The sequence below is a fragment of the Dromiciops gliroides genome, chromosome 4 (assembly GCF_019393635.1).
Source record: "Dromiciops gliroides isolate mDroGli1 chromosome 4, mDroGli1.pri, whole genome shotgun sequence".
NCBI lineage: Eukaryota > Metazoa > Chordata > Mammalia > Microbiotheria > Microbiotheriidae > Dromiciops > Dromiciops gliroides.
Window position 1 is genome coordinate 198,447,550 of NC_057864.1, and position 24,142 is coordinate 198,471,691.

Sequence of the window (24,142 nt, forward strand, 5' to 3'; positions counted from 1 at the left end):
AAGTCACTTTACCTGCCTTAGCTCAGTTTCTTCCTCTGCAAAATGAAGGTTGAACTAGATCATCTCTAAGGTCCTTCCCAGCTATAAAATACTATTTCTTCCTTCATTCCTTGGCTACATCATGAAATAGAATTTCAGTACTCAACCTCATTAGTGATTGAATCACTGTTGAGTAGCTGTCTATATGTGATATTCAACAACAAATTAAAAATTTTGCTGTTTATTAAGTACCTGTTTTATGCCAAGGCAATAAGATTAAGTGATTTGCCCAGGTTTCAAGCATGGTGAATGTTTATGCCATTCAGAAATATAGGGAAGTCATAAAGAGGAATATCTTTTGGGGGAAATATGAGTTTCTGGAAAGCAGTCTGGCAGAAATCAGGTGGAGACCATATGCCAATATAAGCTCCAAATGAATGCATAACAGATATGAAAGGTTACATAATAAACAAATTAGAAGTTCTAGGAAGGAAACACCTTTCACAGCTATGAATTGGGGAAGAATTCATGATCAAACAAGGGATAGAGATGAATCCAGGAGATAAAATGAACAATTTTGATTACATAAAATTGAAAAAATTTTGCACAAATAAAATTTATGTAGTTATGATTAGAAAAGGAAAAGGTAAGGAGTAGTTCATTTTTGCAATAAGTTTCTATGATAAAGTTCTCACATCCAATACATATAAGGAACTGATTCAAATATATAAGAATCAGAGCCATTCCCCAATAGACAAATGGTCAAATGATATGAATAGGCAGTTCTCAAAGGAAAAAATTCAAGCTATTTATAGCCATATGAGGGGTGGGATTGCCACAAACCACTAATAATTAGAGAAATTTCCAAATTAAAACAACCTTGAGGTTCCACTATATGCTCATCAGATTAACAAAGATGACAACAAATGAAAATGACAATTGTTAGATAGACTATAGGAAGACAAGCACACTACGCAACACACTGTTGGTGGAGATATCTCAGTAATGCTGCCAAGAAACAGAGTCTGAGTGCACCAATAATCAGTCTCTTTAATAAAAATGTATTCAAATGTCTCCAAGTAAAATCAGTCCCCAAAGTGATGAAGAAGCAGTTAATTGGAAGATAAAAACAATTAAGAGTTACCTGAAAGGTTGAGCAAGAAATAAGAAAGTTGTCTGGTGGCCTTAAGCCTTTGGGTCCCAAATTAATTCATCTTAGGACAAAGTTAATCCAACCTTCTCAGATTTGTTTCATAACTTCTTGGTTCACAACAGTTTTGGTTGGCACTATGGGAGTGTCTATGTGGAGGTGGGGGGGTGGGGTGAATTTTAGCTCAAACTTCCATAACCTGGCATGCAACAGACTGTTCATTGGTCCAGGCTTTCTAGAAAGTAAATTGGAACTATACTCCCCTTAAATTGTTAAACTTTATATATCTTTTTACCCCAAAATTCCACTACTAGGCCAATACCCAAAAAAGATCAAAGAATGAAGAATAAAAGGGCTCACTTGTACAAAAATATTTATATCCACTCTTTTTGTAGTAATAAAAAAGTGGAAACTAAGGGGATGTGCATCAGTTGGGGAATGGTTGAACAAATTATTACCTATGAATGTAATAAAATATTATTGTGCCAGAAGAAATAATCAAAGGAATAATTTCAAGGGAAACCTGGAAAGACTTGTATCAAATGATAGTGAAATGAACAAAATTAGGAGAGCTATTTACATAAAAACAGCATTATTATAAATAAAAAACTGAAAATTTTAGGAACTCTGATTGATGAAATAACCAACTACCATTCCAGAGGACCAATGATGAAGCATAATACCCACTTCCTGCCAGAAGGGTTATGGTCTCACGACACAAATGAGACATACATTTTCAGAAATATACAATGTATAGATTTTGCCAGAGTATACATATTTGTTACAAGAGTTTTGTTTTTATCAGTTTTAGGGAAAGAATTGGGATTAACTATAGTATTGTCCAAAAAAAAAGGATAAAAGAAGGAAAAGAAGGTCATTATGGCATTTTTTTTTTAGTGAGGCAATTGGGGTTAAGTGACTTACCCAGGGTCACACAGCTAGTAAGTGTTAAGTGTCTGAGGCCGGATTTGAACTTAGGTACTCCTGACTCCAGGGCCAGTGCTCTATCCACTGTACCACCTAGCTGTCCCTAGCATTTTTTTAATGCTTAGAAGGAAACACATAAACAGAACAATTTTGAAAGTGACATTGAATTTATTAAACACTTAAAAGGAAAAGAAAGATATATGAAATACAGATCATGTACAATCCTTATTATCTATTCTACTTTATAAAACATTAATTTTCACTGGTATCTAAGGTCAGAATGTTTTTTTTAAACTTTTTTTTTCCTTTCCTTTTTGGGGCAATGGGGGTTAAGTGACTTGCCCAGGGTCACACAGCTAGTAAGTGTCAAAGTGTCTGAGGCTGGATTTGAACTCAGGTCCTCCTGAATCCAGGGCTGGTGCTCTATCCACTGCGCCATCTAGGTTCCCTAAACTTTTTTTTTTAAAGAAAGATAATCAGTTTCTTTGTGGATATGGTGAATTTGAGGTGCTGGGGAGAATATCTAGATGTAGATATCCAATAGGTAGTTGGACATATTGGTCTGGAATACAGGAGAGAGGTCAGAGGTAGAGATATGTACTGTTGGGAATAATTTTCATAAAGGTCATAACCCACTTCAGGACTGCCTCCTTTAGAATTACTGCTATATTTGGAATTATGCCCAAAGGGCGATAAAGCTGTGCATACCCTTTGACCCAGCAATCCCACTTTTAGGTCTTTTGCCCAAAGAAATCATGGAAGGGGGAAAGGGACCCACATGTACAAAAATATTTATAGCTGCTCTTTACGTGGTAGCAAGGAATTGGAAGTTGAGGGGGTGCCCATCAATTGGGGAATGGCTGGACAAGTTGTGGTATATGAATACAATGGAATACTATTGTGCTGTAAGAAATGATGAGCAGGAAGAGTTCAGAGAAACCTGGAGGGTCTTACGTGAGCTGATGATGAGTGAGATGAGCAGAACCAGAAGAACATTGTACACAGTATCATCAACATTGAGTGTTGACCTACTGTGATGGACTATATTCTTCTCACCAATGCAATGGTACAGAAGAGTTCCAGGGAACTCATGATAGAAGAGGATCTCCAAATCCAAGAAAAAAAAAGAAAGAAAGAACTGTGGAGTATAGATGCTGATTGAACCATATTATTTCTTTTGTTTTGGGTGCTGTTGTTTTTTTTTCTATTTTGAGGTTTTGCATCACTGCTCTGATTCTTTCTCTTGTAACAGGATTAATGCAGAAATAGGATTAATGTTATTATGTGTATATATATGTGTGTGTATATATATCTATATGTATATGTATAGATATATATAGATATAACCTATATCAGATTACCTGCTGTCTAGGGGAGGGGGGAGGGAGGGGAGGGAGGGAGGGAGGGAGGGAGAAAAATCTGAAATTGTAAAGCATGTATAAACAAAAGTTGAGAACTATCTTTACATGTAACGGAAAAAATAAAATATGTAAAAAAAAAAAAAAAAAAGAATTACTGCTATACTCACCAACGCCCTAGGTTATTTTGCCCTTAGACAGCTCACCTTACCAATCCCCAGCCTTGATCAATCTCACTATATATTTTCTTTGCTATTTCTCTTGAGCCATGGAATACTGCTGGAAAAAAAATCCTAAAACCACACAGACTTGATCCTCTACAGATTAATGATCTCTAACCTCACTGCTGATTGACATCCATTTATTTGATTCTTCTTGGTTTTCTAATGACATGCTGTTTTTATCATAACAGCAGTTCTAAACCTTCCTTCTCCTGGAACCTCTAATACTTCTTATCCCTCTGCATGTGATCTTGCTTACTAATTTACTGAGAAGATCAAGGTTAACTACCTTTCTTTTCAATTCAAAAATTTCAAAAAATGTCTATCCTCCAAGCTCTGAGGACAAGATGGAAATCAGTTCCATCCCCTTGAGCGTCCTTTGGGAGATCTAGTTTCTTTCATTATCACCTTTCTCCTTATCCCCTTCCTTTTTCTCCTTTCTCGAACAAACAAAAAAATAAATACTTTGCAGATATAATCCCTTCATAATCAATTCCCACCTATGCCCTCTGTCTAAATTTATTTCTATCATCTGCCCTAATACTGAGAAAGTTATCATCTTCCCATGTAGGAATATCCCTCTTAATTTCTTTTTCCAGTTTACCTTTTTACAGTTCTCTAGGGTCTTGTATTTAAAAGTAAAATTTTCCATTTAGTTCAGGTCTTTTCATCACAAATACCTGAAAGTCCTCTTTTTCATTGAAGTCCCATTTTTTCCTCTGAAAAATTGTACACAGTTTTGTTGGATAGGTGATTCTTGGTTGTAATCCCAATTCCTTTGCCCTCTGGAATATCATATTCCATGCCCTCTGATCCTTTAATGTAGAAGCTGCTAGTTCTTGTGGTATCCTGACTGTGGCTCTACAGTACTTAAATTCTTTCTTTTTGGCACCTTGCATTGTTTTCTTCTTGACCTGGGAGCTCTGGAATTTGGCTATAATATTCCTGGGAGTTTTCCTTTTGGAATCTCTTTCAGGAGGTGATCGGTGGATTCTTTCAATTTTTATTTTACCTTCTGCTTCTAGAATATAAAGGCAATTTTCCCTGATAACTTCTTGGAAGGTGATGTCTAAGCTCTGGTTTTGATCATGGTTTTCAGATAGTCCAATAATTTTCAAATTATCTCTCCTGGATCTATTTTCCAGTTCAGCAGTTTTTCCAAGAAGATATTTCACATTGCCCTCTATTTTTTTTTTTATTCATTTGGATTTTCTTTATTGTGTCTTGGTTTCTCATAAAGTCACTAGCTTCCATTTGTTCAATCCTAATTCTTAGGCAATTATTTTCATCGGAGAGCTTTTCCATTTGGCTTTTCAAGCTGTTGACTTTTTTCTCATGTCTTTCCTGCATCATCCTCATTTTTCTTTCCATTTTTTCCTCTACCTCTCTTATTTTATCTTCAAAGTTCTTTTTGAGTGCCTCTATGCCCTGAGACCAATTCATATTTTTCTTGGAATCTTTGGATATAGGGGCTTTGATGTTGTTATCCTCTTCTGGGGGTGCACTTCAATCTTTCTTGTCACTAAAGAAGCTTTCTATGATTCATAATTTTCTCTGTCTGTTCATCCTGCCCATTTTTCACTTGACTTTTAACTCCTTCTTAGTGTGGGGTCCTGCTTCTAGATGTACTATCCCAAGCTTCAGGGCATCCCAGGTGTTATGATTTAATGAGGGGCAGTTGCTTCACTCACCTGGCCCTTTCTCTTGTCCATAGATAACTCCAGGCCAACTTGCCAATCAACCAGACAGCAAAACTTTTCTTTTCTTTTCTTTTTTTTCATGAGGCAATTGGGGTTAAGTGACTTGCCCAGGGTCACACCGCTAGTAAGTGTCAAGTGTCTGAGGCCGGATTTGAACTCAGGTCCTCCTGAATCCAGGGCCAGTGCTCTATCCACTGCACCACCTAGCTGCCTCCAGACAGCAAAACTTTATGTGCCGTGGTTGCTAGCCCTGATGAGCCTGCACCCCTCCCCCCACCTGGGCTGCCACTGCTCAAGGTTTCTTCCTGGTTCCCTGCTGGAGTAGGACATCCAAATCCCCCCTTACCTCCTGCATACACCCCCGTAGACTCCCCCCCAGCCAGCCATTCAGCCCTCTCACCAGACTGTGACCTTAGTTCTAGAAGACCAGCACTGCAGCTGATTTGGAGGCTGAGGGTAAGCTTCTCCAGTGCAGTCAGCCTGGGGCTGTATCTGTGTTGGCCAATTGCAGATTGCGTGACTGGACTCTGCTCCCAGCCTGGCTCCCCCTTCTGCTGAACTTCCAAGGTATCTTTAGCTAGAAAATAAGCTCAGCCATCTTTTTGTGGGTTCTGGTGCTCCAGGAGTTGTTTTCTGTCTGTGTTTGGAGTTTTTTTGGGGGTAATTGTGTCAGGAAGTCTGAGCAGTTCCTGCCTTTCCTCTGTCATTTTGGCTCTTCCTCCAATCTCTTGCTTCTTGTTGTATCCTTTGTTCTTTCCTGTAAAACATCCCATCTTTCCTATCTTAAAAAATGACTTTATGTGACTCAGCTTCCCCCATTTGTTGTCTCATTTCACTGCCAAGAAGTGGTCTCCATTTCATCATCATCTACTCCTTAATTTTCTGTAATCTGGCTTCTTTCCCCAATAGTCTATTGAAATCGTAATTAGAGATCACCAATGATCTAAACATTCAATCCAGTGGCCTTGTCTGAGGCCTGATTCTCCTTGACATCTATGTAGCATTTGACATGATCAATTCTCTCTTTCTTGACACTGTCTCCCTCATGTGTGCCCTTAGCAGATATCCCAGGTGATACTTGGAGTGCTACAGTAGCACTAGTAGCAAGTTCATTTGCTATTTGACACTATCTCATGGTTTGCTTTCTGAAAGCCTACAGTAACACAAAAGGTGTCACTTTACCATTAACCAGCAAAGGAATGCAGTTTATAATTTCACCATGTGGCTTACACTAACACAATGATCCCATCAACATCCCTTTGAAGCATTTATTAAATATTCTCTCTTTGTCTATGTCCTAGAAGTCAACTAGCTACAAAAGGCCAGATAGAAAAGAAACCTGTACTAAACCTGGGTTCTGAATGAGTCCAGAATTATTAAAATAAGGAAACCTCTGGTTCTAGTCTTTACTCTACCTCTAGGATATGTCCTAGCTCAATTTTGATGCTTTATATTGAATTTAGAAGGGTGATCAATTTTTCTTTGGCCAAATGTTTGATTTAGAATAGCAAAATTGCACAGAAATTATCAAGCGCTTCCCTCCAATGGAGAAGCATTCCACCCAATTATCTTCCCAAAGATCCTGCTTCACCCAAAGGTCATGAAAAGGAAATGGTAAGTGGGGGTGGAGCAATGCTGCTGCTAAGGTTCCAGGTCCAGGTCTTGGACTAGAATAGCGAAAGCAAAACCAGCAAGGAATGCTTGGCATTGGCATGGCCTCTCTGTCTTCCCACCAATTGACAGATTTCATGGTAGCTTCCACTGCAGTCCCACTCTGCCTTCACCTCTACCATTTCTTATTTTAGCTCCAAGTTCTCTGCCTCTGAAGCACTAATTTCTGGGGTGTGTTCCAGCTTTCCCTCCTACTCCTGGTCCAAAGGGGAAAAGGGCAAGAACCAGCAACATCTCTCTTGCAACAACAACCAACTGTCACCAGGACAGAGAAGAAAAAGAAAAAAAAATCTGTATCTCAAGGGTAAATCAGAGTAAGGAAAAAAAGAGTCCAATACTGTTGGTTTACTGGTCCCTCTCATGTGGCTTGCCCCAGAGCAATTATCCACTGCCCTGGTATTCCACAAGTGTGGGTGGGGAAGGTCAGTCCAGAGTCTTTCCATGATGGAGGGATGGAGAGAAGAGAGGAAGGAGAGACCTCAGAAATGCTCCATGTTGTCCCTCCCTCTGTTCCCAGTTGCCTTGTCTCTCCTTGGGATACATGACAATCCAGAAGAGATAAAGGAGTCTCCTGGGGGCCCCAGTTGTAATATATTGAGTTCCATGGATATCAGTTACACTATATTGACTATATCAACAAAAACTCAGACCACTTTTTCTTCTGCTCTAATTTCTCTTCTTCCTCCTGCTCCATTAATAAAAACACACACTAAAGTTCAGCTCTCTGATCTCTCTCTTGTTCTCTCTGTTTTAGAGATCTCATCTTCTTTAAGTTTCAACTGCTACACTAATTCAATGAAATTGACTGCTAAATGGGGGCAGCTATCTGGCCTCAGACACTTGACACTAGCTGTGTGACCCTGGGCAAATCACTTAACCCTCATTGCCCCACAAAAAAGAAAAAAAAGAAAAGAAAAGAAATTGACTGCTAAATCATGGGAAATAACCGTGACCATTTCCAAATTGATCTTTAAACATTGCTTTCATCAAATTTTATCACTTTGCTCCAAAACCTTATGTAGCAGGGCTTTGAGTACCTACTCCTAGGGTAATCCTAGGATGTATTTGTTAATTAATACAATTTTAACATATTTTTCAATTAATCAACTAACTTCAGAGCCCCTGCCATATTAATTTAATAAACTGGAGAAACTTCCTTTTCAAATAATAGTTACTCATATGTATCTATATCTTAAATCCCTTAAATTCCTAAGATGAATAAATTCATAGTAAGGATTCTGGTCTCACATTCTCAGAGTGAGGTTAATGCTATCTCTTCCTCATTTTTCTAGGGGTGCTCCTGAAGGGTTGGAGTGTATCTCCTCTAAAGCTACTGGATCAAGTCCTCATTCTGGTGTGGCCATCCCACTACTATCCCCAGTTCCATTTTACAATTTAACCTCAATTAGCTTTTACCAAGTGATATTTACTTTGACGAAAGAACAAGAACAGAAGTAGAACATTCCCACCCACACCCCCCCTCCAATATTTTGGGAATATATACTCCCTTAGGCTACTTCAGTCTCTGGAAAGAGTGGACTCAGAGCTAATGCATTTTCTACATAGCAATGATCCCACCAATTTTATGTCCAAATGGAGCTTTACTGTTGGATGAGCCCTGTCTCAGTTACCACTGGGCTGGGTCCCCCCATACGTTATTCTTTGCTGTTCCTTACAGCCTCAAAGCTGGACCAGCTGACTGAAAATCTAGCATAGATTCCATTTTTGAACATCCTGATGGCTTTCAAAAGTCACAAGACATAACCTCCAATCTCCTTCATTAAAAAATAGAACAAGGGGGCAGCTAGATGGCGCAGTGGATAAAGCACCAGCCCTGGATTCAGGAGGACCTGAGTTCAAATCTGGCCTCAGACATTTTACACTTACTAGTTGTGTGACCCTGGGCAAGTCATTTAACCCTCACTGCCCTGCAAAAAAGCAAAAAAAAACAAACAAAAAAACAAAACAAAAAACAGAACAAAACAAAAAACCAAATGCTCACAGAGGCAAAGGAGAAAGTGCACATTCATAGGCCACATGTAGGCTTCAGATGGAGAGGGCTCAGGTATTCTCCCCTAACAGCATTATCTTTCCTTTCTCACTACAACACTACCAAGTAGTAAGAAGATAGACTGAAAGGAAGGAGCAAATTCTGGTAGACAAGTGCTTTTTCAGTGAACCCCAGTTCTAGCTATACATCCTCAGCCAATCAAAGAGGCTCCTTTTCACTACATAGTTCAAGGACAAGAACTAGTCACAGAATGTTTGCGCAAGTTCCAAAGTCCACAAGAGGATTGCATCAGACGAGCACACTGCAGATTCAGAAGATCTATACTTATTGGACAATCCGCTATTACAGGTAAGGAGAATAAGAGAGTCAGGGACAGACAGACAGAGACAGAGAGACACAAAGGGGAAGGGGCAGGGGGAGTGTGCAATCGCTATGTGCCAGGCACTTTGCTAATCTCTAGGCATACAAATACAAGCATATGAGACAGTCTCTGTCCTCACAGAACTTCAAAGACCTTGCATTCTAATGGAGGAAGACAATATATAAAGAGGAACTGAAAAGTGGAAGGGTTGTGGTAAAGGGGGAGTTGTGATGGCATGGTGTGGAGATGGCTAGGAAGTGGTAGGGAAACCTCAATCTCTGCAAGATAAGTAAAAATCTCACCTAACAGCGTGGAGGGACTCAAGGAAGGAATCTGGATCATAGGGAGAAAATGGAGGTGTTGGTCTGAGTAGAAAAAGCACAAGATTAAATAAACGTTAAAGTTACTAAACACATGATTTCTTAAACATGAAATTATAAAATAAAGACAGATAATTATTTGCTATGTGTTAGCTGTGATAATGATTACAACCAGAGTCACCTCAAACCTTACTTTAACTGCAGATGATTTTTCTTTCCTTGGGAGAATACAGTCCCACACTAGTTAATTCGAGATAGCAAAGCCTCTTTACAAGATTTTCTCTTCACAATTCTTTTCACAAGATAAAGGTGATCTTTCCATCAAGAAAGACCTCTCCATCCTCTTCTCTCTTTCTTCTTTGGTGCTTCTCTCTAACCATGACATGAAAATGGTACACCTTCAGCCTTTCAAGCTCGATCTAATTCAATATGATGAGTCTCTACAGATTCCATCATAAAGTTCTCTTTATTATTTTTCTTTTTTTGTTGTTGTTGGTTTTGTGGGACAATGAGGGTTAAGTGACTTGCTCAGGGTCACACAGCTAGTAAGTGTTAAGTGTCTGAGGTCAGATTTGAATTCAGGTACTCCTGACTCCAGGGCTGGTGCTCTATCCACTGTGCCACCTAGCTGCCCCTGAGGTCAAATTTGAACTCAGGTCCTCCTGAATCCTCTGTACCAGCTAGCTGCCCCCTTCTCATTTCACTCTTTTATTTTTATTTTTTTGGTGAGGCAATTGGGGTTAAGTGACTTGCCCAGGGTCACACAGCTAGTAAGTGTCAAGTGTCTGAGGCTGCATTTGAACTCAGGTCCTCCTGAATCCAGGGCCAGTGCACCACCTAGCTGCCCCTCTCCTCCTGCCCTATTATATTTCTTTACAAATATGACAGTTAAGATAGTTCTAATTCTAGGAGGGATACTTTCACCTTACCAGATTTCTTTTTCCTCCATAGTTTATCCCATAGATCCTTATAGAGCAAAATTAAATTTATATACATTCTCCTTGATTCTACTGGGAGAAGCCTCTCAAAGAATGATAGCTATAATTGTTTTGGGTTTTTTTTTTTTTTGCAAATATGAAAATTTTATTTTTGGAATATGTGGATGGATATCACTCAGCTTGCCCCAAAATGCAGGGAGCCCCTAAAAATGTAGCAGAAGCACTTCCACACACTGGTTTCAGTAACCTAGTTTGTGCAGAGATGTTTCTGCTTGATAGAGTGTTTTGGAAGGACTCTTTATTTGGTCAACTTTTTGACAGCCTGTAGGTCTTCAACAGGTTCCCACTTTTGCTTAATTATTTTTTTTTTGTTTTTTTGTTTTTGTTTTTGTTTTTTTGCTGGGCAATTGGGGTTAAGTGATTTGCCCAGGGTCACACAGCTAGTAAATGTTAAGTGTCTGAGGTCAGATTTGAACTCAGGTACTCCTGACTCCAGGGCCGGTGCTCTATCCACTGCGCCATCTAGCTGCCCCTACTTTTGCTTAATTATGATGAGCTTTTGAGGCTGGGAAGGATTCACATTATTCCATGGTTCTGGATTATTCCATTTGTCAACAATCACATCAGATTTGAAAAGGGAATACGCAGACATGTAGGCTGCTACCCATCCAGCAATAACCACAAATGTGATCAAAGGAATGAGTTCTTTCTTTTTCCTCACGAGTTTTAAGACCTCCAAGATAATCATGATTTCAACTTTGGGGGTGGCAGGCAGTCTTTGGCCAACAGAGAGGACTAAGGAGATACTTTGGCAACTGGTGCTGAAGCTGAGAACCATGATTGCTACAATTGTAACAACAATTTGACTCTTAAAAATACAGTAACGTGTCTGTATTCTCCATGGGATTCTAGTGAAACAGGTGTTACACTTAAATGGTACCCTGGAGGAAGTGCTCTGCCATCCACATCTAATAGATTTCTCCTTAGTTCTCATTAGCACTGTAACAACAATCCACCAAAGTCTTGGAGGAAGTGAGGCAAAGGAGCAAGCATCAAAGCTTGACCCTACCCAGCACGTTCTCTTTCTCCTGGAACAAGCAAGCAAGATGAAAACTATCAAACAGGTGAACTCTGGTACAAAGTCTATTCTGTATTTCCAGAGTCTATAATTTCTATGGGAATGCTCTCTGGTCAGCATCCTGGAAAAAATATACATACATACATATAAACATACACATATATTTATGTGTACACACACACACAGATTCCTCGCTGGGGCCAGAATCTTTGTAATCCCTTGCAAAAATGAGCCTGGATATACTTTAAATTTGTCACAATGTAGCACAAAACCAGATGTGGTAATGTATGTTTATAGATCCTGCTTCTGGGAAAGCTGAGACTTATTGATCACTTGAGTTCAGGAGTAAGAATGAGAATTGGAAACCTATCTTGGTTTATCCTGTTGTTACCCTGGGGATGGTTTTTTTTGGGGGGAGGGGATGTTTTTTTATGAGGAAATGTCATAGGGTGGATGGACTTTTACCATTAAGGAACCTAGGACATTGCAGGAAAAACTTAAATAAGAATTTTTTTTGGGGGGGGGTAGGGCAATGAGGGTTAAGTGACTTTCCCAGGGTCACACAGCTAGTGTCAAGTGTCGAGAGCTGGATTTGAACTCAGGTCCTCCTGAATCCAGGGCTGGCACCTTAACCACTGCACCACCTACCTGCCCCTAAGTAAGAATTTGATACATCACTGGAGCAATGGTGCTTACAGAAGATATTTTTGAAAGCTGATTAAATCAGTTGGAAACCTAGATGGAGACTGTCCTTTGTCCCTATTTAGTTGGTTAAGATGGGTTTGGCATGTCCTCCTAATTGCTACTAGAACCAGATTAAAATATAATTGGGAAATATTTAATAAAATAAAAATACAATAAAACATAAATGATGGTAATTTGTGGCTTTTAGAGTTACAGATTTCCTGTATAATTTAGTTTTCCATTTCTATTTGAGTTTTTTTTTTTGTTTTGTTTTTTAGTGAGGCAATGGGGGTTAAGTGACTTGCCCGGGGTCACACAGCTAGTAAGTGTCAAGTGTCTGAGGCTGGATTTGAACTCAGGTACTCCTGACTCCAGGGCCGGTGCTCTATCCACTGTGCCACCTAGCTGCCCCTCTATTTGAGTTTGACACCACTGCCCTACATTGGAAGCAATTTGATTCCACCTTTGAGGTAGAGTCCCACCTAAGTGACATCAGGCTTTAGCTGGGGGAGACCGTGGTGTAATACCACACAGGACTAAACAAGCCAACTTGTGGAGTTTGGGTAGAAGTGTGTAAATATGGCTGTCCATACAAATAGCAGGATGAAGAGTGGTACCCACTGCCTAGCTTAGTGGGTGAAGAGACTCTTGTAGAAGAAACTTTGAGTGTGACTCTTGAAACATGGGGTTGATAGGGAGAAAATCAATTGCCAACTTATGGGAGTACTGGTAAAGCTATATCATGACAGTATCTAGGCTTTCTGCTTCACCCAAACTTAAGGCATCCCCTAAAACCCTAACCACACTTGGTGGTCCTGAATTACCCAAATTCTTGTATTTAGATTTGAAGGAAATCTGGGATAAGTCATCCTAGGGTAAAGAATAAAGTTTCCCCGTGGCATGGATCATTTTAGCTGTAAAATGGTGAGGGGACCTAAAGCCATATGTATGCTTGGAAAGAGAAGTGTTGATAAATATCAACACTTAGTTAGAAACTGGCAACCAGTCTACTATCATACTAGGTCTATTATATTGTTGTTCAGTAGTTTTTCAGTTGTGTCTGACTCTTTGTGACCCCATTTGGGGTTTTCTTGGCAAAAATATTGGAGTAGTTTGCCATTTCCTTCTCCAACTCATTTGACAGATGAGGAAACTGAGGCAAACGGGGTTAAGTGATTTACCCAAGGATCACACAGCTAAGTATGTATCTGAGGCCAGATTTAAAAGGAGGAAGATGAGTATTCCCAACTCCAGGCCTGGGGTTCTATCCACTGTGCCACCTAGCTGCCTACTAGGTCCATTAGGACACCCTAATTTCCATCAGTGGTTTGGGAGCAGGCCAAGAGCATTGTTGCTCAAGTGGAGGAGGGTAGAAGTTGTGGTGTTTACTCCTGGATGAGTATATTTTGTGAGTAGACATTATGAACTCTTGTATGAACATTTTTGGCAACCTCTATATGGGAGTTGATAAGACCCCCTCCACACTTCAGCCAGCTGATTGGAAGAGAGGTGTTACTTTGCTGATTAGCTGGAGAAAGGTTGGGTAGCAACTGGAAGCTCATTGGAAGGTAGCTGAATTCTATGTGAAGTTATCCAGGATTACTGCTCTCTAGTGCCATCTATAGTTTAAAGGAGGGAATAGCAGGGAATTAAATAGGGAATTCTGCTTTGTCTAATCCTCTCCAAACCTATTCTGACAGTAGAATTAGCTAATAGCAAAACAGATGCAAAACTTTTATTTTTCTTTCTTTTTTTCCCCTCTCTCAAACCAGAGAAAGCACAAGAGGTCAACACAGGCAACCCAAGAAGCTTCTTGTGACTGTCTTTTCTCAACTTACTCTCCTACTTCTTCTGTCTATATCTACATAGCTATAGGTCCTTCTCAAAGATTCTTATATCCTTTCTAGCTCCCTGTTCCTAGTGGTCAATTATTCTTCTTGACCTTATGAATAAGACTCAAGAAATTCACCTTTCTGTGAGGTATGAATGCAACAGCGCTTATATAACCTTCCCCCCTAAACAGTTATTTTTTTTTTTAATTCCAAAAAGCCACATGCAAATGAGCTGGGAGATCACAATGTCATGAAGCCATGCTTACTTTAATCATTGCTCTGCTTTCCCTACATTTATCTTCCAGCTAATTCCTTATTTGCTCCCTAGAACAATCTATCTCTCCATTTTATTTAAGAAGCTATTTGTTTTCAAGCTGTTTTTTTATTAGTTTTTCCTATATAATTTTTAAAATATCTCTTTAGTAACCAAACTATTTACATATAAAAGAAGCAGTATCTTAAGCTGTACAGCATTTGTTTTGGGGTTTTTTTGGGTACAGAATTTCTTCAAACAGCTCTACCTCCCGCCATTGTCTCCACTGTATGGTGCCTACAAGTGATTAGAAGTCACTTCAGGATCACTTCCTTGCTTCTTGGCTTGTATCACTTCTCCTAGTCCTTTAATAATTACACTTGATGGCAAAGATCTACAGACAACTGTGGCAAAGAAAATGAAAATGAAAAAATATTCAACTATGTAGTTGTCATGGATGTTTGGGGTGGAAGTCCCTCCCAAGTTCTAAGCAATATCTCCAATGTGATTCTAGCCCATAACACACCAATGCAGTCCATGGCATTTTCTTGGCAAAGATACTGCCGTGGTTTGCCATTTCCTTTTTCCAGTGGATTAAGGCAAACAGAGGTTAAATGAATCCCAGAGTCACATAGGTAATAAGTGTCTGAAGCTGAATTTTAACTCCAGTCTTCCTGACTCTAGGCTCAGTGTTCTCTCCACCGAGCTACCTAACTGCTATACACACACATACCCACACATATATGTGTATGTATATATATATATACATCATCTTTTGGCCCCCTTTTTTTTGTTTTGTTTTTTGTACATCATCTTTTAATATCATCAAAGCTTTGTTGTCATCTAACCTTCAGGACAGAACATTCACATCTATGTTAGTCATTACTAGCCTGTGTGTATGCTGAATTCATAACTGGCTAGTGCTTCTACCCACCTCTGACATGCAACATCCAACTTGGCATTGTCAAAATACATCAGCCAATTGTTTTCACCCCACACTTAGAATTTTATTCCATACACATAGACTTTGAACTTTTCAGTGACTGCCCACTTCGAAGCCAAGAACTCCAATTTATGAATGGAGTATTCAATTTCACTGTTGGTCAGTTTTCCACTAGGGAATGTAATTGGTTTCTGGTAATCATCACTGTCCTGGTACAGTCTTCCAAGCTGGAATCTTTGTGTGGGACAAAAGACTTGCATGGATCTGCATATGTCAACACTGACGCATGTATGAGACAGTTATCCAAGTCATTGAAAATTTGTGTGTTTTGGAGAAATTTGGAATCTTTTTTCCTTTCTGCTTTGGCTTTCTACTCTTCAATCATGTATTCACAAGTGAGATCATTCAGTGGTTTAACAACAATAGCATGGTTCTTAACAAATTTGCAATGATAACTGCTAAATCCTAGAAGTTTCTTCTCAGGACCAGTGCTCTCACACTTTTTGAGACTCACAATATGTGAGTGACTCACATATCCAAGAGAAATTCTACAAAACTGGCACTTGTCAACTGACAGCTTTGGACCAAAATTCTATAGACTGGAGGTGTCAAACACACAACCTGCCTGTGGCTAATGTGACCCCACAGTACTCCAAATCATATTAAAAAGTATTTCGGAAATATTTAACAAAATTAAAATACAGTACATTTTAAGTCAATAATCAACCTAGAGAGATTCTTATGTACAGATTAGTGGCCCTTGTTTCTTTTTTAGTTTGGCACCACTGCTCTAGAGGGCCCATCTAAGTTCACCAATGTTTCCAGATAATCTATGTCACCAACTATTTTCTCCATCATCCACAGTCTCTGTTTGAAAGTGACTATTGAACTGAATTCTTCAGCAAAATCAGAAGATTGAAGTGATTTCAAAGGTATCTTCAGACTGTAGGATTCTATGATCAAGTAAATTCAATTGAATTTTATCTTCATGTCACGAGAGTTATGCTCAAAATTGTCTTTCTTCTGGTGGCCCACTTGGGAAGTGCGAGTCCTCATTCCAACCATGTGGTTACCCAGTACTGGAAGGACTTAGTGGTTTGGTATGACATAGAGTGCCCTAAAAGGCCCTTTTAGCCTCCCCCTACCCTGTGCCAGTGGCAGACGAGAATGGGGCCAGTGCTATATCACTTAAAAGAAGAGTCAGCTTCTGGCTCAGCCTTTAGCTTTCTTTTCTTTCTTTCTTTCTTTCTATTTTTTTTTTTTGGCAGGACAATGAGGGTTAAGTGACTTGCCCAGGGTCACAAAGCCAGTAAGTGTCAAGTATTTGAGGCCAGATTTGAACTCAGGTCCTCCTGAATCCAGGGCCGGTGCTTTATCCACTGCGCCACCTAGCTGCCCCCAGTCTTTAGCTTTCTTGAGGGGACATCATATAAATTTGGGACTTAAACAGTGAGAATTGAGGCTACCTTTTCTCTACTCCTGCATCTTAGTACCTGTGGTCATGTGGCAACTAGCAAAGAAAGACCCATATAAGTGAGCTTGTACTTAGTCCCTGAATGTCTTTTCTGCTTTGTTTCTTTTCTTGAGTAGGTGATTGAACATCACCTTCAAGGTGGAAGTGTCCAGGCTTGAAGGCATGAATCTAAGAGGTTAGAAAGTCCTGGGACAAGTGAGAGGAGCAGTTAGTTGGGGCAGCTGTAGGAACCACTGGTTATGACAGAAGCTGTGAAAGAAGCTCAAGATGAAATTCAGAGGAGGTTCAGACTTTAGAGGTTCAAGTTATTTAGGGAACAGCTTGCTCTGTCTGCACATGCTTTTTGATCACTGCTAGTTAGAACATTATGTTCCACAATAGTACAGAACTGAGGTGAAATATAAAATGTCTAATTAGCAGTCTTGTGAATTGCTTTATGTTCTGATGAAGTTCAAGTATGAACCTCCAGCAGATTGTAATGACAATTATAAATTAAGTCACTGAATCCTGTTTTTAAAGGCTTAAGAAAAAATCAAATGCATGCTTGTAAATGTCATGTTTAGTATTCCTTTTGTGTGTAGGAATAAATTACCTGTTCCAAACCTAGGTTATATTATAAATACTTTACCAGAGGCAGCTGGTGGCACAGTAGAATTCTAGGCTTGGAACCAGCAAGACGTGAGTTCAAATCAGACCTCTGATGCATAGTAGCTATGTGACCCTGGGCAAGTCACTCAACCTCTGTTTTTCTCATTTTCCTCAACTGTAAGATGAAAATGATAATTGTGTCTCCCTCCCAGGGCTGTTGTGAGTTTCAAATGAGATAATATTTGTTAAAAGCACTTGGAACCTACTAGGTACTATACAAATGCTTATTTCTAGTCCCTTTTTGTGGGGAAGTCTTAGGCATGAGAAAATAAGCAAAAATATCCCCAAGGAATTAAGGAAAGGGACTTAATTTACCAATGAATATATGAACAGAAAGCCTAATCTTCTCTCATTAGAGGGAGAAAACAAATGTTGAGGGAAGAGAGAATAGGTAATATTGGATAAAAAGGGGAGGAGAGGGGCAGCTAGGTGGCGCAATGGATAGAGCACCGGCTCTGGATTCAGGAGTACCTGAGTTCAAATTCGGACTCAGACACTTAACACTTACTAGCTGTGTGACCCTGGGCAAGTCACTTAACCCCAATTCCCCCGCAAAAAAAAAGGGGGGGGGGAGGAGATCGAAAATGCTCCTCTACACTTTATAAAAGGCATATGCTGGCTTGAAAATTATACACTGAGAAATGATGGATTGTCCAAATATCTCAGTTATGGTATAAAGCAGGCGTTCTTAGCCTTTTTATATCAAAGACCCCTTTGGCATTCTGGTGAAGCCTCAGTCCCTTCTCACAGTTATGTTTTTAAATGTTTAAAATAAAATATATAGGGGGGGCAGCTAGGTGGCACAGTGGATAGAGCACCGGCCCTGGAGTTAGGAGTACCTGAGTTCAAATCCGGCCTCAGACACTTGACACTTACTAGCTGTGTGACCCTGGGCAAATCACTTAACCCCCGTTGCCTCACTAAGAAAAAATAAAATAAAATAAAATATATAGGGGCCAGCTAGGTGGCGTAGTGGATAAAGCACCAGCCCTGGATTCAGGAGGACCTGAGTTCAAATCCGGACTCAGACACTTGACACTCACTAGCTGTGTGACCTTGGGCAAATCACTTAACCCTCATTACCCTGCCCCCCCCCAATTTTATATATATGTAGGATAGGATTACAAAGGAAACTAATTATGTTGAAATAAAATTATCAAGATATTGCAAAAAAGAAAGCTCACAGACCCCAGGTTAAGAACTCTTATATTAGAGGTGGGCTCTCCCCAGAACTGAATCTGGTCCAGTCTCATGCTTAGGTCCAGAACATGGTGGGGCAAAGTGCTCCAGCCCCTTGGGTCCCTGAAAGTTAAATTAGTATTCTGCATCTTTTCTCTACTGTGCTCAATACATCTGTTAAGTATCTTATGTGTATATAATGTCACTGAAATCAGTAAATATGCTTAAAAATGAGTATTGGAGGGGCAACTAGGTGGCGCAGTGGATAGAGTGCTGGCCTTGGATTTAGGAGGACCTGAGTTCAAATCTGGCCTCAGACAACGTGTGACCCTGGGCAAGTCACTTAACCCTCATTGCCCTGCCAAAAAAAAAAAAGAGTATTGGTGAAGGCAAGTGGGTGGATATCAAGAGCCAATTTATAATTCCCAGGGTTATCAGATAGTACAAAGGAGGGAAGAAGACTTCCTTAGCCCCATGGCTTTGAGAGTGGCTGGAAGGCACTTCCTATGCTTTTTCCTTTAGCTTTGTTTTGCTTTTCAAGATGTTGTGTTCCTGTCTTGTTTATTTATTCCCAGATGCTAAGGCATTTGAGCATGGAAAAAAGTGTAGGTGCCTATCACTTAGTAGGTGCTTAATAAATGCTTGTTAATTGACTGATTGGCTAATTCTAAACAGTCTCCACCAGGTGGTGATATGATTCACAAGATATATGGGACAGGACAGGCTATAATATCAATATCCCACTTACATCCCTTCAAGGGTCAGCCCCAGGGCTTTCTCTTACATGAAGCCTTTCCTGATTCCTCTAGCTATTAGTTTTCTCTCCAACGCCCAATATTTCATATTTCCTTTGTATGTTCCTGGCACTTACAAATTCTATAAAGTATTACCACATGGATAGGCAAGAAAAATGAAAGGGGGACACCTTGGACCTCCTTTTTAAACAATGAATTCTGATGGAAGTATAATGAATTCCATAATGCCAAACAGAACTTAAAGGTATGTGTTATTGATATATTTCCCGTAGGGCAGCTAGATGGTGCAGTAGATAGAGCACCGGCCCTCGAGTCAGGAGTACCTGAGTTCAAATCCAGCCTCAGACACTTAACACTTACAAGCTGTGTGACCCTGGGCAAGTCACTTAACCCCAATTGCCTCACTTAAAAAATAAAAAAGATATATTTCCCCCTAAACCACTGATTAATAAAAAACTCATTTCTCAAAATTTTGCACTTCTGGGAATGTAAAAGTCAAAGTGACATCATGGATTTGGGAATTGATTTGGAGTTGGGGTCATATAGGTTTGAATCTAGCATTGGAGACTTAATAGCTATATGACCCTGGGAAAGTCACTGAAACCTCTCTGAGGTTCAGTTTCTTCATTTGCAAAAAGGAGATAATAAAAGCACCTACTTTACAGGGTTATTGTGAAGGGTAAATGAAATTGTTCAGGAAAGTGCTTTGCAAACATTTTGTTTTTCAGTTATGTCTGACTCTTTGTGACCTCATTTGGGGTTTTCTTGGTAAAGATACAGGAGTGGGTTGCCATTTCCTTCTCCAGCCCATTTTACAGATGAGGAAACTGAGACAAACAGGATGAAGTGATTTGCCTAGGGTCACACAGTTAGTAAGTGTCTGAAGTCAAATTCGAACTCAGGAACATGAGGCTTTCTGCCTCGAGGCCTGGCACTCTATCTACTGTGCCACCTAGCTGCAGATCTTGGTACACTATATAAATGCCAACCATTATTATCAAAACCTTAGTGAACTAGTGCATTAAGAAAGTGTTCATGATTGTATTCAGCCTATAGGTTAAAATTATGACTTGTTCTGTCCAAATCCATTTAAACTGAAAGGATTAACCTATGAAATTGAGAAGTAGCTTGAGAAGGTTAGTTATTTATATTAAATTAGAGCATGTTTATAAAAGTTGTCATGAGTGATGATTAATGCCCTTTGGAGAATTACCTTTGATTTGTTTATGAAAAGAGTGATTATTTTTAAGGCTCATCTAGCATCTATCTCAACTCCTTAGCTTGAGCAGTTGAATGAAATAAAATGTTTCATCAAAATAAAAAAAAAAATCCTATAATGTGGGATATGTGTAAATATTATATGATTATATCTACTATTTTCTATGTGTGTGTGTGTCTGTATGTGTGTTAAACACATATAGTGCTGTCCCAGGCAGGCACCGGAGAGAAGACTCAAGCCCTTACACTGAGGAACTTGTCCTGATATGGTTTGGGGATGGAGTGTGGTTAACTGGCTGTTGAATTCCAGACGGATTTTGTAACTCCCCTCCCATAACTTTGGAAGTGAAGCTTGGATCTGTTTGTAGTTTCAGTGATCTTGGACTGCTTTTACAAATTTTCCCCTTTTCTCCCAAAATATCCCAGGGACGTTGGTTGCAGCAAAGTATTATTAGCCTCATACTTGATGGAAATAAACATATTATGAGATGCAAAAGGTTATTTTGCTCAGGATCTCACGGTGAATCAGTTGTGGGCTGAGGATTAGGATGCATTCCAAATCTCTTTCCTCACACTCTTTCAAGAAGCACAGAATATGGCACTTCCCCCTGCTCGCTCTGAGTTTGCAGTGGGAGACATTATTTAGAGAACAGCTTGCTCTTTCTACACATGTTTCTCCATCATTGTTGGTTGGAATGTGCTGCTGAAAAACTCCCAGAAGTGAGATTTTGAGCTTAATTTAAAGGCATGGTCTGCCAAGTCTTGCTTTCCTTTATCCTTGGCAAGCTACTGAGTTACTGAGCATTAAAATGAAAGATTTTATTTATGAACCACAAACTAAGTATTTTATTTATTATTTATATTAATATCATATCATTAAAATTAATATTAATATGGGCAGGTAGGTGGTACTGTGGCTAGAGTACTAGGCCTAGAATCAGGAAGACTCATCTTCCTGAGTACAAATCTGTCCTCAGACACTTATTACCTGTGTGACCCTGGGTAAGTCACTTAACCCTGTTTGCCTCAGTTTCCTCATTTGTCAAATGATTTGGAGAAGGAAATGGCAAACCACTCCAGTATCTTTGACAAGAAAACCTCAAATAGGGTAACAAAGAGTAGGACGTGACTGAAAACCACTGAACAAAAAAAGTCTGAAATGTCCAATAGGCATGAGATAAGAACTTAATCGCCTACATTTCCTGCTATGTCTGTCCCTCCTTAGGGGCAGTTAGGTGGTACAGTGGATAGAGTGCTGGAACTTGAGTCAGGAAGAACTGAGTTTAAACCTGGTCTCAGATACATACTAACTATGTGACCCTTGGCAAGTCACTTAACCTGTTTGCCTCAGTTTCCTCACCTGTAAAATACAGATATATAACACCTACCTCTCAGAGTTCTTGTGAAAATCAAATGAAATAATTGTAAGGCACTTAGCATGGTGTATAGTAAGTGCTATATAAATGTTAACTATTATTATTATTACTACTACTACTGCTGCTGCTCTGCTTCTCTTCTGGGGAATTATCCCATGTAACAAAGAGGAAAAATATAAAAGAAAAAATTTCAGCAAAATTAAGCCCAACATTAAACATTCTTAAAGCATAGACTTTTGTGGGGGGGGGCAATTGAGGTTAAGTGACTTGCCCAGGGTCAAACAGTTAGTATGTGTCAAGTGTTTCAGGCCGGATTTGAACTCAGGTCCTCCTGAATCCAGGGCCAGTACTTTATCCACTGTGCCACCTAGCTGCCCCCTAAAGCATAGACTTTTAAATCTGTGACAAAAATTGAAAACTAATTTAAACCGGTCAAAATTTTGAGTTGGGTGAAATCACTGCAGAGAAGGGATGCACCTTCCTCATTATCACTAGCAACAACTGCTGACCAACTACAACAGACAGGCACATAAACATAGGAATGCTGGAGTGGTAGCACCCCCAGACCACCAGGACTGCTTCTAGCCCACTGTTCTCAGGTATGACCCTGGGAAGGAACTCCTGTAGAGATGAAGCCTAGTAACTACTCCTACAGATCTTAACAGCCACGTTTATTGAAGACCTAGAAAAGAAAGTTCTTGCCACTAAAGTTTTCAGCATTGCCAAACAGTTCAACATCAATAACTGATAGGATTTTATCAGTGGAAAGGACTTCAAAGAAGAAGCATTACCTTTGCTGACACACCCTAAGGATCATGGGACCTTTCTATCTGATTTGCAACTGAAACCTTCCATACATGTTGTTTCCCCCATTAGAATGTGAACCCTTTGATATCAAGGACTGCCTACTTTTATATCCCTAGTGCTCAGCACACAGCAAGCACATAATAATGCTTTATTCATTTATCAGAAATTTGTACTTCTTTTATTGCACCTTGATATTCTGCACTGTTGGATAGTTATTTGTGTATATGTCATATTACTACTAGACTGTAAGCTCCATGATTGGAGTGAATGCAACTTATTCTTATTAATCAGGTGAGTTTCACATAGTATGAATCGAATTGCCTTCAAATGAATGAATGAATGAATGAATGAATGAATGAATTCCATTTAGTATTTTAATGCTGGCTGGCAAATGGAAACTATTTTCCACATTTTTCAAGGTAATAGAGTGGTTTGTGGGTAGTCATTTAGGGAGAAGAGAAAATAATATTCCTTTAAAAATACAAGCATTAGGGGGCAGCTGGGTGGCACAGTGGATAAAGCACCAGTCCTGGATTCAGAAAGACCTGAGTTTAAATCTGTCCTCAGACACTTGACACTTATTAGCTGTGTGACCCTGGGCAAGTCACTTAACCCTCATTGCCCTGCAAAAACAAACAAACCAAAAAAAAAAAACCCAAAACCCAACAAGCATTATCTCTATTGAAAGATGGACTTATTGAAAGAAAGAACTATTGATGTCTTCTGAGCTAAATCATCAGTTTCAAGTTTTGAAAAACTTTTAATTACCTACTGTGGGGAAGGAGGCACATTTTCTTTTTTTGTTTGTTTGGGGTTTTTTTTGGCGGGACAATGGGGGTTAAGTGACTTGCCTAGGGTCACACCACTAGTAAGTGTCAAGTGTTTGAGGTCGGATTTGAACTCAGGTCCTCCTGAATCCAGGGCTGGTGCTTTATCCACTGCGCCACCTAGCTGCCACCTCTTTTTCTTTTCTTTTTTTAAAAAAATATTTATAACTGAGAAGATCCATCCTGAACCAAGAGCTGGAGGAAACAATGAGGAGTTAGTACTCTTGAGTTCTATTCTTAAAGTTGACACTGAGTCACTATGACTTTAGATGTATCTCTTACTTTTTAACATTGAATAAATATCAAGTTATTCTTTTTTTTTTTTGCAACTGAGCATCCTTAGATTATTGTACCTGCCCTTTAGAATGTAGAATTCAAAAGCAGCCTACCTTGTAGACAGAGATTCATTTTCTTTGTTAATTTTTTTTTTAA